The 15,702-nt window shown below is 39.8% G+C and overlaps 1 protein-coding gene across 1 annotated transcript in view; it reads left to right on the top strand.

Moving 5' to 3' along the window:
• LOC5575001 overlaps positions 1-15,702 on the top strand; it is a 276,186-nt gene that overhangs the window by 174,321 nt on the left and 86,163 nt on the right. The window lies entirely within an intron of this gene.

The following is a 15,702-nucleotide window of genomic DNA, read 5'->3' as shown; positions in this document are numbered from 1 at the left end:
ATTCTACATGTCACATAATTGAATGATGATCAGGAATCGAAATGAAATCTTCTGAATTTTCTCAATATCTGAATAACGATTCCCTAAGTCTCAGAACTCCGAAGATGAGGAATTAGTAAATGATCATAGTCTTTTGAAAATTCTAATGTTTGAAAAGTCTAGACTGGCAATGGAAGCACATTTTACAGAATTTTTCGATTCAGGTACGGATTTTTTGTTTCACAGTTATTTCATTAGTTGATTGATAGCAAGGAAATTCTATTGAAGTGGCATTTTTGATATAAGGTTGATCACTCTGAATTTTGTGTCGTGGATTTTCCTAACACTTAAATTTCAATACTGACTAGTTTTATTCAGCAAACAAAACTGATACCCGTAATAAGTGCCGTGTATCATTAAATTGCGGTTCATTACCAAGAAATTTGATCATTTCTTAGCTGAATCTCAATCAAGCTTTATAAAATTTCAAGCTTCCAATTTCAATTTTTCAAAGAGATTTTTTTTTCAGGAGTATGCGTTCTAACTCTTCTATATTTACTAAACTATTTTGCGTCATGTTTTGATCAATCGTTAGGCAGCATCCATTTATTACGTAACGCTCAAATCGGAAGTTTTCATCCCGCGTTTTGTATGAAAATATCCACAATGTTGTATGAGTCGTAGCACTTGAACCTTTGAGCGTTATGTAATTTGTAGGCGGTGTGTTGTAAATGCGGCCCGCGCCAACCTCTGTGAGCACCACAGTGGCGTTAATCGATTGGTCACCAGCTGGTGGCTGAAACGGATGGGGTAACATAAAGCTTTAAATATGTTGCCAATACATGTTAGAGGATTTTTCTTCCCTAATAGTTTGTTTCACCTGTGAACTCATTGTTTCTGTAAATAAATTTCATTATAAATTTCACTATGACTTACCTCAGCCGTTTCAACATACCGTGGTGTACCTTATTTTTGGCAAGTATGGTTCCAGATTATTCTTGAGTTTCATCAGAAATTTTTTTTTTGAGAATCTCTTCAAACATTCCTGAAAAAATTCTACTAGGATTTTTTTCAGGTAGTCTTCACAAAAATCCTTCCGAAAAATTTGTTCAGCTATTTTTCTTGAGGGATTTTTTTTAGTAAATTCACCATAGATTTTTGGGAAAATTTCAACTGATTATTTAGCGCAAACTGTTACAAGTTCTATCGGGGTTTTTGATTTTTACTATAGATTTTTTACTATAGATTTGTCCTTTGATTATTGCAGGAACTTTCTCATTGTTCTCTAAAAAATATTGTTTCCTTGAGCTAGGAGGGACGAAAAAATGCATTTTAAAAACCAACCTTGATTTAGGATAACTATCAATAATCCTGTTTGTTTGTTTGTTTGTTTATTACCGACACTTTACACCTCAGGGTGCATTCGTGTCGAACTAAATCGTTGTATAATTTCATTTAACAGAAATTCCTTTAATTATTAGCTCGCTTCTCAGATTATTTCGATATTGTCCTATTTTAAAGTAGTTTTAGTAATCCTGTGTCGTTTAAAAACTTCAATAGTGCTGCTCGAGGTTAATAATCCAAACATTTGCAAATACACTTATACCACAGATAACAGTTCAACGCCTGTCCGATTGTAAAACTGTATAAGAAAAATGACGGTCACTTTGAATGGCAACACAAGTAACAACATTGTGGTGGCGCTGTCATCGCTAAGTTCCCATGACGATGTCAGGTGAACATGAAATATTTCAAGCTACTGATATTCACCACTGATTGACGCAATTCGCTGTGTGGCGGCGCTAGTAATTGCAAGGAGTTTCAAATTGTATATTAACACAGGTTTTCTGATATTTTTGTGTTCTATCATAAACATCTGTTATCTGTTCTTATACTTTTATCATATAATGAATTCATTGAGAAAATACAATAAAATAATAAAAAAAAACAGTCATACCATGACCCCACAGTTATGGATCAAATAATGTAGAGCCCAATCTATAAAATTCAATAAAACGACATGTGAAACTTAAAATTGTAATTTAAAAACACGAATTGAATCGTTTCAAATTGGAACTTCGGTTAGTAAACTGTTTTTAGTGTAATATTTACATAGGATTGCATAGAAATTAAAAATTGTGTTGCTTTCTGAAAACCATATTATGGATCAATTTCCATATTATGGATCAAGTTGTGACATATTACGGATCAGTGCGCGAAATCAAGAGATTTTCTACTCAATGCATCTGTATTGCATTATTTGGCAAAAGTTAACAATGTGTCACATATTACTGCAAAAAAAGAAGTGTTAGAGCTGGAAACAAGGGTAAAATGCCCTTTTTGTTGTGATACTGCATTGTAGTAACTGAGACATGAACTGTTTTCGTTCCACACTATGTTTTCCACCCATTTTTGTCTGCTAAAAAATGAAATTTAGAAACCTTGATGTTTTATTAGTTTTTTCCTTAGTGCTATTGTCTGAAAAAGTCGAATGCAATACCTAAAATGGCAGAAATCTACATTCTTTGGAAATGATCCATAACCGTGGTAAACAATCATTTCGTGTTGAATATTATGGATCACTAGTTAGAAGTTCTTATATTCGGTATTTAGAATCAACAATCAAGAAAAATGACGGCACTTCTCATAGAAAACGACCATATAATGATAGTTTTGTGGTACCAACTAAACATTTGTCAAATACACCGTTATTTAGCGGTTGAATGTTGTGCTTAACATTACAAATGGCAAAAGACAAATAGTATAACATGGGAAAAATATGTTTTACGTCAACGTTTGTGATTTGAGCGAGTTATCCGATGTTGAACGCCAAAGTGATCCGTCACTGTGGGTGATCCGTAACTGTGTGGGCATGGTATTCGATATTTAAAGTAAGTGTTTTTGCTTAAATTTTTATTATTTTAATAGCTCAAAATAAATAAAATCTCAACGTTATAATACATTACTGTTTGAAAAAAATCTTACAAGCTTTGGCAGCGTCCATTAATTACGTAACGCTAAAATTATCAATTTATGACCCCCTCTACCTCCACCATAACGTTTTTTGTGTGAATGATTTAAAATTTGTGTGTGAGCTGTAACGCTAGAGACTCCTCCTCCTTCCCAAAGAGCGTTACAACATTGGACGACGCCTTACGAGCTTGGAAGCAATGTTCCATTCACTTTTCTATAAAAGTTGGAGTCGGTACTTGGCATGGATTGGATCCCATCCGAAAATATCTTCGTGTACACATTCTGGATCAGAGAATACAGTCCATACTCGCCGAAGATCATATTTCCAACAAGGGAGAAGTTCGTCAGGGTTATGATGAGGTTGTTTGATCCCTTAAGTAAGTGTTTTTTTGCTTCCTGCGTACACGGAAAGATACTACTACACACTTAGTAGAAATCGCATTATCAACCAAAATACAGATTTTCCTGTGAAATCTACAATTTTACCGAAAAAAATTATTGAAAACAAAAAGATTTTCTGCAACCCTCTGAAATACTAAAGAAAAGATCAGTGACTGCATTATTTTCACCAAACTTCTGTAAAATTATTTGACAGCTAATCTGGCAGGCAGCTCCTTTTGTTTCAGATTTTGCTCATTCACCATTAGCAAACCAGGTTGGACCGTTTTCGAGATTTTCTTTATGTTTTTTTTCTGTAAATTGTTTAGTGATTTTCCACTAAACCTGCAGCTGTTGACGTTAAAGTGAAATTTCACTGCAATTTTTATTTTTTTAAGCGTTTACAAAACATTTGAACTAGCATTGAGCATTTTGTCAGACACTCTCTCTCTCTCCCTTGTTGCGATGCGCACCTTTACTCAAATTCCGAAAGAACTCTTGAGTGTGCCACCCGAACAAGACAGGCCTCGGAGTGATGGCACTCATTTTTATGGAATTTTACTCTGTTGTGTTTTATGCAGCATCTTCCTTGCTCGTTTTTCGTTGCCTCTCTGCTTAGCATTTTTTTGCTCCCTCGCAAAGAGGCAAAGGCAGCATGCTGCTCTAGAGCATGTCACTGAACTTTGATGATGTTAAGTATTATCAATCTTGAGGAACGGAATGTGATCAACATGCCCATTATGCTGCATTGGTGAGCACTAAGCGAAACAAAAAACGGCAACTGATTGAGTTGCTACCGATTCTGAAAGCCGAAGGCAAACAAATGCAATACCGGATGATTGTTTACATTTCCGTTCGAGTGGCATCCGGGTTTGAGTGCTGATGAGCGTTGACTGGCTGGCAATACATACCACGGAATGATTCAGTGAGTGGGAATTTGCTCAGTCAGTTCAATGCGTTCAGCGAATGGATGCTAAATGCGTTCACACGTGCCTCGCAGATACAAGTTCATTGGTACTCACTTCTCTTCGTGTTCCTTGTGAATCTTGCTTTAACACAATCGGTTTCGACGTATTCGTGCTACACTCTTCCTACTACGGTTCAGCATTCACTGGACATTCGCGACTACGAAGCAATAAGAGATTCCACAAAGCACACGCACCAACGGAAAACCTCGTATGGAACTGTCATCTTGTGTGTGAATAAAGCAAAAATATATCTCTCTCCTTGTTTTTCTCACAGAAAAACCGAAGAAAACATCAGCAGCTTCGTAGTCGCGATTTCGCTCGACGTTCTAGACAGTGATGAACTACAACGAGCCCAAGAAATGCTATGGAAGATAGCATAGGTCGAGGCTTGTCCTGATGAAATCGCCATTCTAACAAAGTATCAATGTCTGCTGAGTCGTTGCCACTTCGTGGTGAAGATATCCAGCGATATCTACTCAAAATGGCCTTTCATCGACGAGAGAGTCATGGTAGCATTGAACCAGCGCCCTAGGTAGCAATATAGTTTCCGGTAAGTCTTCCCAAACAGCCTGCGATAACTTCCCTAATCGACGACTGGTTTGACCAACGTTTCTGATATGCCGTGAAATTGTTGTTAACGAAATTCGACAACGTTTCGACAACCCGACTCAAATCAGATTAATGGATAAATATACAACAAAAATTCCTGGTGTACCGTATCACCAAGAGTGCTCCAAAACCATCAGCGATAACTCCGCTTTTTGAGCTGCGTCTATTTGTATTAAGTCAACCTTTCACGTTCACTGGATTGGACTAGTTTGGACCAGTGCTCGTTGAGGTAGGCCAAAGCGACTTTAAGCGACCTGGCTTTCTTCAACTGCCTGACAACCTGAGCGATGCACCTAGTAGTGGTACATTCCTTCACCACAAAATCGTTTATTATTGCTAAATAGCCATCGTGGATAGGGGCTCACATAGCCGTAGCGGTAAACGCGCAGCTATTCAGCAAGACCAAGCTGAGGGTCGTGGGTTCGAATCCCACCGGTCGAGGATCTTTTCGGGTTGGAAATTTTCTCGATATCCCAGGGCATAGAGTATCTTCGTACCTGCCACACGAGATATAGACATGCAAAAATGGTCAATTGGCATAGAAAGCTCTCAGTTAATAACTGTGGAAGTGTGCTCATAAGAACACTAAGCTGAGAAGCAGGCTTTATCCCAGTTGGGACGTAACGCCAGAAAAAGAAGCCATGGTGGATCGTGGAAGAGACATGAGCGCTCAGTCAAGGTAGCGATAATGGATGGTCCACGTTGAACGAATGATAGAACGTTGGAAACGATTCTGCTCGAGGCGGAGGCAAGACCTCTGTCTTACGTACCACTAGAGTCTGCAGATCAAGAAGTCCTGAGGTCCAACAATTTTCGTAGGGTTTTTTGTCTGGTTTGAAATTCCTGTTTATGGAGCTTTGGACACACGTTCGATCCTTCGTAGTAGCTGCAAGCTAGACAGGTACACCAGCATTAAATTCTGAAACCGATGACTGAAGGAATATCTGTCGGTCATCACGCGCAGGTGTCAATGGTTCCAAGATACCAAGGATATCGAAATCATTAGACTTAGCAAAAGTGGGTAATGGGAAGGTTAAGCATCAGTGAAGTCGAGGAAGGGTTGATCAGGTTATTCGCGGACGAGAAGGTAGAGTACGACAGGTACTAGGCGAACGTCAACAAGGTCATCCGTAGAGCATCAGTGAAACTAGTTGTTCTAGATGTCGTGGAGCAGCGTAACCCAGTTCCTAGTGTTCGAGCCGTTCTAGATCCCCGGGAGGGATTATGGGATGGGAAAGGTGCCGACAAGACTCCTCGTTTGAACAGCCTTCATCATCACAACACTATCTTCATCACTGACAGTGTTAGGAGTAAGGAAGAATGACATCGTTGAAGAAATGTCAGAGATAAGCCGATAACTGCTTTATCTTTTTAGCTTCTAGTGAATTGGCATTATCATAAAAACATTTTTTTCTCAAAATTACTGTTTATCAAACAATGCAATCAAACAATACAAATTTTACATGCTTAAGTTTAAAATTTCAATTTGAATAAATAAGTGATAGCCCGATCACTTATTATTTATCGTCGCTGATAAATACATTTTTTCAGATTTTTATTATACGCACTTTATGATATAGAACCAATTTTGTAAAACAAGGTCGCTCAAAAATAACGCAATTTGTGCAAGACTGATAAGAGATGCTTCAAAGAAATGTTACGTTATCAACACATTAATAATTAAATTACTCATTAAAAAATCGCAATCTACTCTTGCTGGGTATAGTAATCAAATGTGTAAAAATCAGATTTTCATCTTCACTTGTCTTGAAATGGCAGTATCGTGAAGTCGTGCCCATACTGTCTGGGACACCCTATAGCTCGTCTAGCTCTTGCCGCAAAATATACTGTAAGCAGTGCTGCTATCATTTGACACTTTTCGCGATGTTCCTTTTGCTGTGATATTTAGCAGTTGTTTTATTTTTCTGTACTCATCCGCTACCGGCACCTCTCACACACATAATATCTTGTCGATATAATGCAAGTTTCCCTGCTGTTGCATGTTAGCCCGTATGACGGTACTCAAACAATTCTTAAAATATATTTAGAACTTTTTTATAGCTTTTTAAAAAGGTTTTCTGAGGTCTCTTTCACAATTAATTTAAAGACCACCACTTTTTGTCCAAAGATATTTCAGGGTTTGCTGCAGAAATTTCATCCCAGTTTTTTTCAGAGAATTCTATACCGCCGCTCAAAAATATATCGGTGCACAGGTCTGGTGGTTAGGTACTTAGCTCAGTCAAACAACCGCGCGGACAGATATTGGCCCAGGGGTCGATGAACTTCGCCTCGCTCTCGCTGAATGGTTACACTTCGGGTTCGTCGCTTGCGCCGGTCGGGCGTCACGTCTCTCTTGATTTCGATTTCGTTTCGTTTGCGGTCGTCGTTCGTCGTGATTGGCGATTGGACAATCGACCGTGGGATCGTCACTCGGTTGCTGCAGTGATTGGAATGCTGCGCTTCTTGTGGCGGGCTTTGAGGTTGAGCTTTGAGGTGGCGCGCACTTCGTTTGCGGAAGGAAGCGGCTCCCGAGTCGGTAAATTGGATGATGGGGTGCTGCGTTTGGATTGTTTGGTTATGCAAATTTCATTTTGATTGGATTATGGATATATGTACCGCCCTCTCATCGACAGAAGTGGGCAAACACTTACGAGGAATGGTGTTCGAGATTGTGATCGTTATTTGGCTGGAGAGGTTGTAAGTGGGTGCAATATTGAATTTGTGTTGTTAATCGATATAAGATGTGTTGATTTTTAATGCCAAAAAGAAGAAAATGTGATGATTTTATTGCGAGCTACCGAAGTGAACAAAGCACGTTTCCTAAAGAAAGGCTGGATGAAGTTCACGTTCTATGCTTGAGTTCTTAAATCCATGCTGTCTTGAGTTCGTCATCTGTTTACTTTAAACCTATTATTTTAAAAGATTCTTCTGCTTATTCCTTCTGGCGTTACGTCCCAACTTGGACAGAGCTTTTTTTCAGATAAGCAGTCTTAGGAACACTTTCCTAGCTAGTAAACTACGAGGATACTGAATGCCCTGGGAAGTTGAGAAAATTTCCAAAAAAGAAATGATCTTTAACCGGCGAAACCACGACCCCCTTGTCTTGCTGGATGGCTGCGCGTTTACCACTACGACTATTTGGGTTCTATTTAAAAACTTTTTATTATCAAATGTAATATTCAAACTCTCATACTAACTACTGCGTTTTTTCTCTTTTCTGTTGCAGGTAAACAACGATCTTATATTCTGGTAAATATTGTTGAACATGAGCATTACTTTTCAAATTGTAGGATTTATGATCGAATGGTCATTATCACGATGAAAACTGTTGATCAATCAACATAACGTTCCCAATAGTTACATGTCTGAATTCAATTGCTCCAAGTTTTTTTTATTGTTACAGGACGTCTACTTATATACAGAAATGATATTTCCTGATATTTCCAGCTTTTTTCAGGCCTTGCACAATAATTCCTGAAACAAGAAATATTCTAAACTACATAAATGGTCATCGAATAGTTAGGAGTCTATTTTGAAAATCGAGCAGATTCATGTGTCTCGTTTGTAGTCACTGTCGATTCAAGTAAGCATGCATACTGCCCATAACTGCATATCAGTCACATTCGACATTTTTGACAATTTCGAGTCAATACCGTGGAGAGTCATCATGTGATGTATACATTCGATCAACTTACCAAAGTCTGTGATTTTGTTCTAGAAAATTCGAAAAAAAATACCAAGTTGTTTTGTCACATTGGTAATTGTAACCGCATAACAGTCACATTGAGATTATGTATGAGCCTCATAATGTAGTAGCAAAGAAATTTCTTTCAGAAATATTTTCTGATTATTCACCCAATATATGACATGAGCTGTACAAATTTTCAGCCTCAAATAAGCACTTTTGAGTTCCAGGTAATATTTTGAAATTTTAGTTTCTTCCCATACTGCCATGAAACGCACACTTGGTGTTCCATTTTGTTTCTATCCAGAACATAAACCACTGCGACCAATATTTGATCTATTGTAGTATATCCCGTGTCCTTTGTTTAGTACATGTCGTGTTACCTTATCACTATTGAGAAGTGATAAAGTATTCGGTTTTCTTACAGTTGTAGGGGGACTAGGGGTAGTTTGCCCACGTTAAGGAAAACAGCGATTTTGAACGTGAAAAACATTATTTTATGCTCTTTTTTAATTATGGTCAGATAAACAAACATGTTTTCTTTCAAATTGTAGAAACAGTTATCCATTTTAGCTTTTCTGGGGTTTATAAATTCATTAAAAAAAAATGCTTGCTTAACTGCATACACACTTAGAATAATCTGCCGAATCTCGGCTTTCGAAAACCGAGATCCGCACAGCCGAGCGCTCGGCAGTCATCTCGGTTTAATATTTCAACTGATTAACTCGGTTTATGTGAGAGGTTTTAGCTGCCGTATTTAACTGAAAATCTCGGCATCACACAAACTGAAATCTCAGCAAAAATAGAAAACAATCTGTAATGAGGCTCTTTTAGGCACAGGAAGTATTTTTTAGTTTAATAATCTTAAGTACTGGCAACTTTGGGGCTGCTCATGAATCATTTATGGATATGATAATTGATGTGTCTTTGAAATTCGTCTTATTATTCCGTAATTACTTCCTGGCCGATAAAGCACGTAATACTCGACACTGATCACCCATAATGAGCACTAGAAAAATGCTAAAAAATCACATTGAGCGTACTTACTGAAGATTTTGTGCAATCTAACTTCTTCGGGCTCCATCATTTTAAGCACTTGGTTTATTTCAGAATCTTTTTCACGATATTTTCACTACTTTCCACATATACACAAAACTGAACCAAACTTTTCTGAATGTGAATAAAAACAAGATGGCAGATGGTCAAACAAAATACTGAGAATCTCGGTAAATTTGCATGGAAAACCGATATATCAGTATTCAAGAAAACTGAGTTCGGTGAAAGCATTGTTAACGTTGGTGCTCGGCATACAATGCTGCCGAGATACGGGTAAAAAGTAGAATCAACCGAGATTTCAGTTTCAGGAGTTGCTGAATCTCGGTTATAAATATTTTTTAGCTGAGTTTTCAGCAAAATGTGCGAAAACCGAGTCAATTCAGTAATTTCAGATGCCGAGCCCGCGAAAAAAATTTAAGTGTGTATGTATTGTTTTGCGAGGCCCCGCTTCAGTCCGGCGTTAACCGAGCTGTAAACGTACGCACACAATCTTGCTTGTTCATAGGTTGCATACATCCGGGCGTTTGTTCAGATGTTGTTGTTTAATAATAGTATACATGTGGATGCGAAAAATATACATTTGTAAGGTTCCAATTTTTGCGTAACTTCAACGTGGCATTACGTTTGGTAGAATTTGAATTCAAACGGCTGTTTTGGTGTTATGAAATAGGGGTGGGCGTTTTGCCCCCAGAGTTGAATAGAGTTTAGGTCCTTCAATAAGCTTTTTGAGGGCAAATTTAACATATGTTTTGCACGTAATACAAACTATGACAGTGCACAAGTTGGCTCTCGGCGACAGTTTCATATATTTGGTTTTTTATCGACCAAAAAAATGACCTTGAAAATCGCACAAAATTGCAACGAAAACAGCGAAAAACGTTTTTATACGTTTTTAACGATTTTCTTGAGAAAAACTCATAAAAATATATTGAGAGAAGCATTTTTATCCATTTTCCATAACCTAGGGTGATAAAAAGTATTCTAAACCACACCGTTCGTCCAAATCGAGGGTGGCGCGTTTTGCCCCCTATGGGCATATTACCCCCATTTCCCCTAATTCCTAACTTGATCGCAGGAAAGGATTAATTGAAAGGTTCCGCTATTTATACCCTTTGAAGAATGCGGTGGGTACACTCTCCACAGGCGCGCCCCTTTAGGCGGCATCCACAAATTACGTAACGCTCTAGGGGGAGGGGAGGAGTAGGCTTAAGAGTTACGGCTCATACAAAAATTTGAAATTTTTCATACAAAAAGCGTTACGGAGGGGGGTGGTGAGTCAAAAATTTCCAATTTTAGCGTTACGTAATAAATGGGTGCTGTCTTATCAGTCAAACTCGGATCCCTTGATAAAGCCAAGAAATTACACCGATATTGTCCATGCATCAGAATCCTAGTCCTTACTTCTTCAAACTAGAGAACTAAATAAATTAAAGATTAGAAAACAAATTGTTGTTTTCGACTCTTTTTTTTTTCCTTGTCTCTAGATCATTCTCGGCAACTGGGAAAACCGAGGCTTGTCACTTTCAACAAGATTTAAAAATGTAACAAGGACTAAAAATGTTACTTTGATTATTATAATATCCTGTTCTCTTCGTTTGAAGCAGCCATGGCTAAGGTTCACTGGTAGATCTTTACCCCATAACGCACCACGAAAAGGTGATCTACCCTCGTTATGGGTCTGGTGTTCCATTTACTCAATGCCTACTTTTGTCGGATGTTACAAATATGCAGTTATGGGCAGCGTATTTCAGATGTCACCCGTCGACTCTCATAATTGAAATATAAGTAGTAGAACGCTAGTGGCGCTGTTATCACAAAATAGAATTATTTTATTAATACTTACTATTGATGTTTTAATTGTTTGTTTAGTGCCGTGTTGTAGAGAATGATTTATTTTGGTTAAAAAAAAAAAATGATTTGACACTTATAGACCCGGTACTCAAGTTGTCAGAGCGTGGCAAACTAGATGTTGGTCACACGAACAGTCGCGACATTAGCATTCTAAGGCTGATGCTTCTACTACTCTCATACTGCACATGGCATGAACAACCAATGTGCTATAATAGAGGTGAGGAGATGCTTCTGTGTAATACACAACTGTTTGGATGTATTAGTGTGCCGCTTATGTTTTCACGTAGCAACCATTTGCATCTTGATTATGAGTGACGTCATACAATTTGTTATCGAATGTATCTGGGGCTTCGTTGCTAGCAACCCTTCTGTTACCAAGGTTGTTATGTGCTGTTATTAAAAAAAGCATGAAAAAATGCAAGACGGAGAGTTGGAACTTCAGGTTATTAAGGCGAAGTAGGCTGTCGTTGAAATGTGTATACGTTGTTGATAACACTGCGGAACACGTTTTTGTCTCCAGCACCAAAATACCGCTATTCACTTAATTAAGGGTTGCTGAATCCATTGCCGTTATCAGAAATATCATAGCACGTCTAGTTTTTGAGATATTGACTGTTGAAAACGCAAAAAATGACTATTTCAGCCAACTTGCATGCAAGTTTGTCAGCTTGTAAGGTAATATATTGGCTTAATTTGCCACAGAATTCAAACTTTATATGTATAACAATACTTATCATCAAAATTTGTAATACTTTCGATGCGGAAAAGTTGTTTTTTGATGGTTTAGAGAATTTTTGTATTTTGCCGTTCAGAAGAAACGAAGAATTTTGTATGGAGACTGCAAGCATGTTAAAAAAATCGGTTTTATCGAAATTTAATCGCGCGATTTCAATCAAATTATGTCTGAAATGAAAGTTCAAGTTCTATTTTGCATGTTTGGTGGATTAGATTATAAAAAAGTTTGATAAATTGTACTTTAAATTTCATGTAAACATTAATAAAACCAGTGTTTTATACAACTTTGGCGACCTGTAGCTAAAAATTGTGACGTGCTGGAACATTTCTGAGAATGGCACCAGATTAAGCAACCCCAAATTTACTAGAGACACATAATTTGATCCTTGAGACACGCAAAAATGTCATTTTTGTTACGCTGTGTAATTGTTGCTTAATCAAGTCACAATTTTGAGATGAAGAAAATCGGTTGGTATTGCACTGACGCAACTGAAAAAGTATCAGCATATTTTTTTGTGTCAGCGCATATAGTGATACCTTTCCGGATCAATATTAACTATGTGGACTGAGTTTTATCACTTTGATATTGCGAGCAGCAATGTCAACATGGCTGCCAAAACGAATGACGGGCTAATTAGCCTTAATTCAATTTAGTTCTAACATTTGTTTTATTTTAGGACTGAACTTCGAACGAAGAAAATAGAGGCATTGAAAAACAGGGACCTGATGGAAGCGCTGGAATTATTCTACGTTCCAAGAATACTTTAAGTGCTTTAAAAAGTTCATGTCTGTAGTATTGAAATCATGGCTGAATGTCTTTATAATTGGAATAGTAATCTAACTGCCAGATTTGTCATCTAGCGATGAAGGTCCTGAATAAAGTTATAGATCTTTTACGTGAAGGTGTTTGCTGCAAATTTTTTTTCAGTTCTGCTTTAGAATAGTATCACAATATGAAGCGTTTCGTACCGACCCATGGCATGGTGAAACTGTATGACGTCACTCCCCTTTTACTTAATGTTTATTTTGGTTTTACACCACACTTACACAAGCACACATCGACTATCTCCTATGTATTGAACGGTGAGATCACTGTCGGGGGGCATGCCATAGCATCACAGCGAAAGCTGAAACACCTGGACGTAATGCTAGACGATCGGCTGAACTTCAACAGTCACGTCAATTATGCATGCGAGAAGGCGGCGAAGGCGAACAATGCGCTCACAAGACTTATGCCCAACATAGGTGGTTCTAGAAGCAGTGAGATACGGTGCGCCAGCCTAAGGCGCGGCGCTACAGATCAAGCGGAATCGGGATAAGTTAAACAGCACGTTCCGACTCATCACCATGCGAGTGGTGAGCGCGTACATGACTATATCGTCGGAGGCGGCATGCGTAATCGCTGGGATAATCCCGATCTGCATCATCCTGTCCGAAGACATCGACTGCTATCAGCGAAGAGAAACTACGAAGGCGAGGAAGTTGGCAAGAATTCGTTCGCTAGCTAAGTGGCAGCAATAATGGGATGCCTCCGAGAAAGGCAGGTGGACCCACAGGCCCATACCGAATCTATCGGCCTGGAAGAACAGGGTGCACGGAAAAGTGAACTTTCGCCTGACACAGTTCTTGTCAGGTCACGGCGGCTTCAAGCAGTATCTGCATCTAATCGGCCATGCGGCTTCATTCTGTCCTGAGTGTATGGATATTGAAGAAACGCCAGAACTTGTTGTCTTCGACTGCCCGAGGTTCAACATAGAACGAAACACGGGGCGACTGCTTTTGGTGAGTACTTCAGCGTAGAAGGTGTGGTCCACGGAATGATAAGCGATCCCGATCTTTGGAATATGATAACCAACATGGTGGTGCAAATAATCTCTGGCTTACAGCGCAACTGGCGAGAAGAGCAGTGAAACGAAACGCAGAGAGCAGCGCTTGACGTCGGGAAGTCAGGGCGCTGATGAGCCGGAAGCCAAGCTCCCACTGGAATTGATGGAATAATCTAGGTACTCAATAAGTCAGTCTGTTGATGAGAGGAGACCATCGGGCGCTAACGGTGTAGGCTAGATCCTCCGTCGGGGACTAGACAGAGTAGAACGAGCGTATCGGTAATTAGACGTCGAGGCGCCTGTGAAACGGAAGTCACCCACCAACCGGAATTGCAGAACCGACCCTAACACTTGGCCGACCACCATCGAGTCGAAGTAGGCTAGATCCACCGCCGGGGACTAGCTGAATAGATCGCGTAACAGAACCGGCAAATGATCGTCGGGGCGCCTGTGAACCGAAAGTTTCCTTCCACCGGAATCGCAGGATCGACCTCGGCATCTTCACCGGGGAACCCTTCGTCGGAGTAGGATAGATCCACCGTCGGAGGCTATTCTGAGTAGTGCGAGCGTATCACCGGCTTGAGTCGTTTGAGCGCCAGTGAACCGGAAGCCATCCTCCAACTGGAATCTCTGGGCCGACTTCGGCACTCTACCGGTCAACAACGGAGTATGAACAACGCTTTACCGTCGGGAACTAAGCCGAGTAGTATCGATCACGACGAACTGCTGGCTTTGGGTTGTCGGGGCGCTTGCGAACCGGAAGTCACCCCTCAACCGGAATCGCAAGACCGACCTCGGCGTCCGCCCGTAGAGCATGACGAGCAGAAAAATGGAGTCAAGCGTACAACAAAACACAGCAGCATACATCGAAAAAATCTCACAATCTTTTCGCACCCGTTATCAGCTCGGCGTTAGAAACTTGGATATCGGCATTTTCTTCATCTACGTCAGCGTATGGTGTGGACGGCCACGAGGTGGGAGCATGCATAGGAAAGAGACCGTCCACTATCAACTTCAGTTTTTCGGGGCACATTTCAGCTGGTCTAGTAACACCCTTGATCTTCGCCATCACTACTCGATAGGCGTTTCCCCAGGGATTTCCGTTAACTTCCCGGCAGCAGTTCGATTGACTCGTCGCCATCTCCTGTTTGAACGCGGATCTGGCCAGCCAGTAGGTCACTTCACGCTCTTCCATGTTGGCTTCTGGTCTAACTCTCTGCATACGTCATCTGGCTCTGAAGCAGTCTGCACGTAGAGTGCTGAGTCTTTCGTTCCTCAAGTGTACGGTACGCCGCTGATTCCTTCGCTGATCACGAAACCCGTTCGACTATTTCTTGAATGGGGAATCAGTCCATTACTTGGATTGCCGTTGTCTCTGCTCTGTCTGCTACCCAATTAACGTTATCGGGAGGAATCCTTTGTTTCCGTTGTCGACTGCTACACAAGTTGTTGTGCTGCTTCGCAATGACTGAGGTTCATCTGCGTTATCTTCATAATCATCATCATTACTGACCTGCCTTCGCCTACTGATATTTCAGCAGGCATTGCAGAATTCTCTCTCTTTTGATTTTGAAGCACGATAAAAAAAAGTGAAGAAAAACATCCCATCTGTTGCGGTCTATTATCGACAATGTATCGCAAG

Source organism: Aedes aegypti, chromosome 1 (genome assembly GCF_002204515.2).
Source record: "Aedes aegypti strain LVP_AGWG chromosome 1, AaegL5.0 Primary Assembly, whole genome shotgun sequence".
Lineage (NCBI taxonomy): Eukaryota > Metazoa > Arthropoda > Insecta > Diptera > Culicidae > Aedes > Aedes aegypti.
Note: the sequence above shows the minus strand (reverse complement) of the source record. Positions and strands in the feature narration are given on the sequence as shown.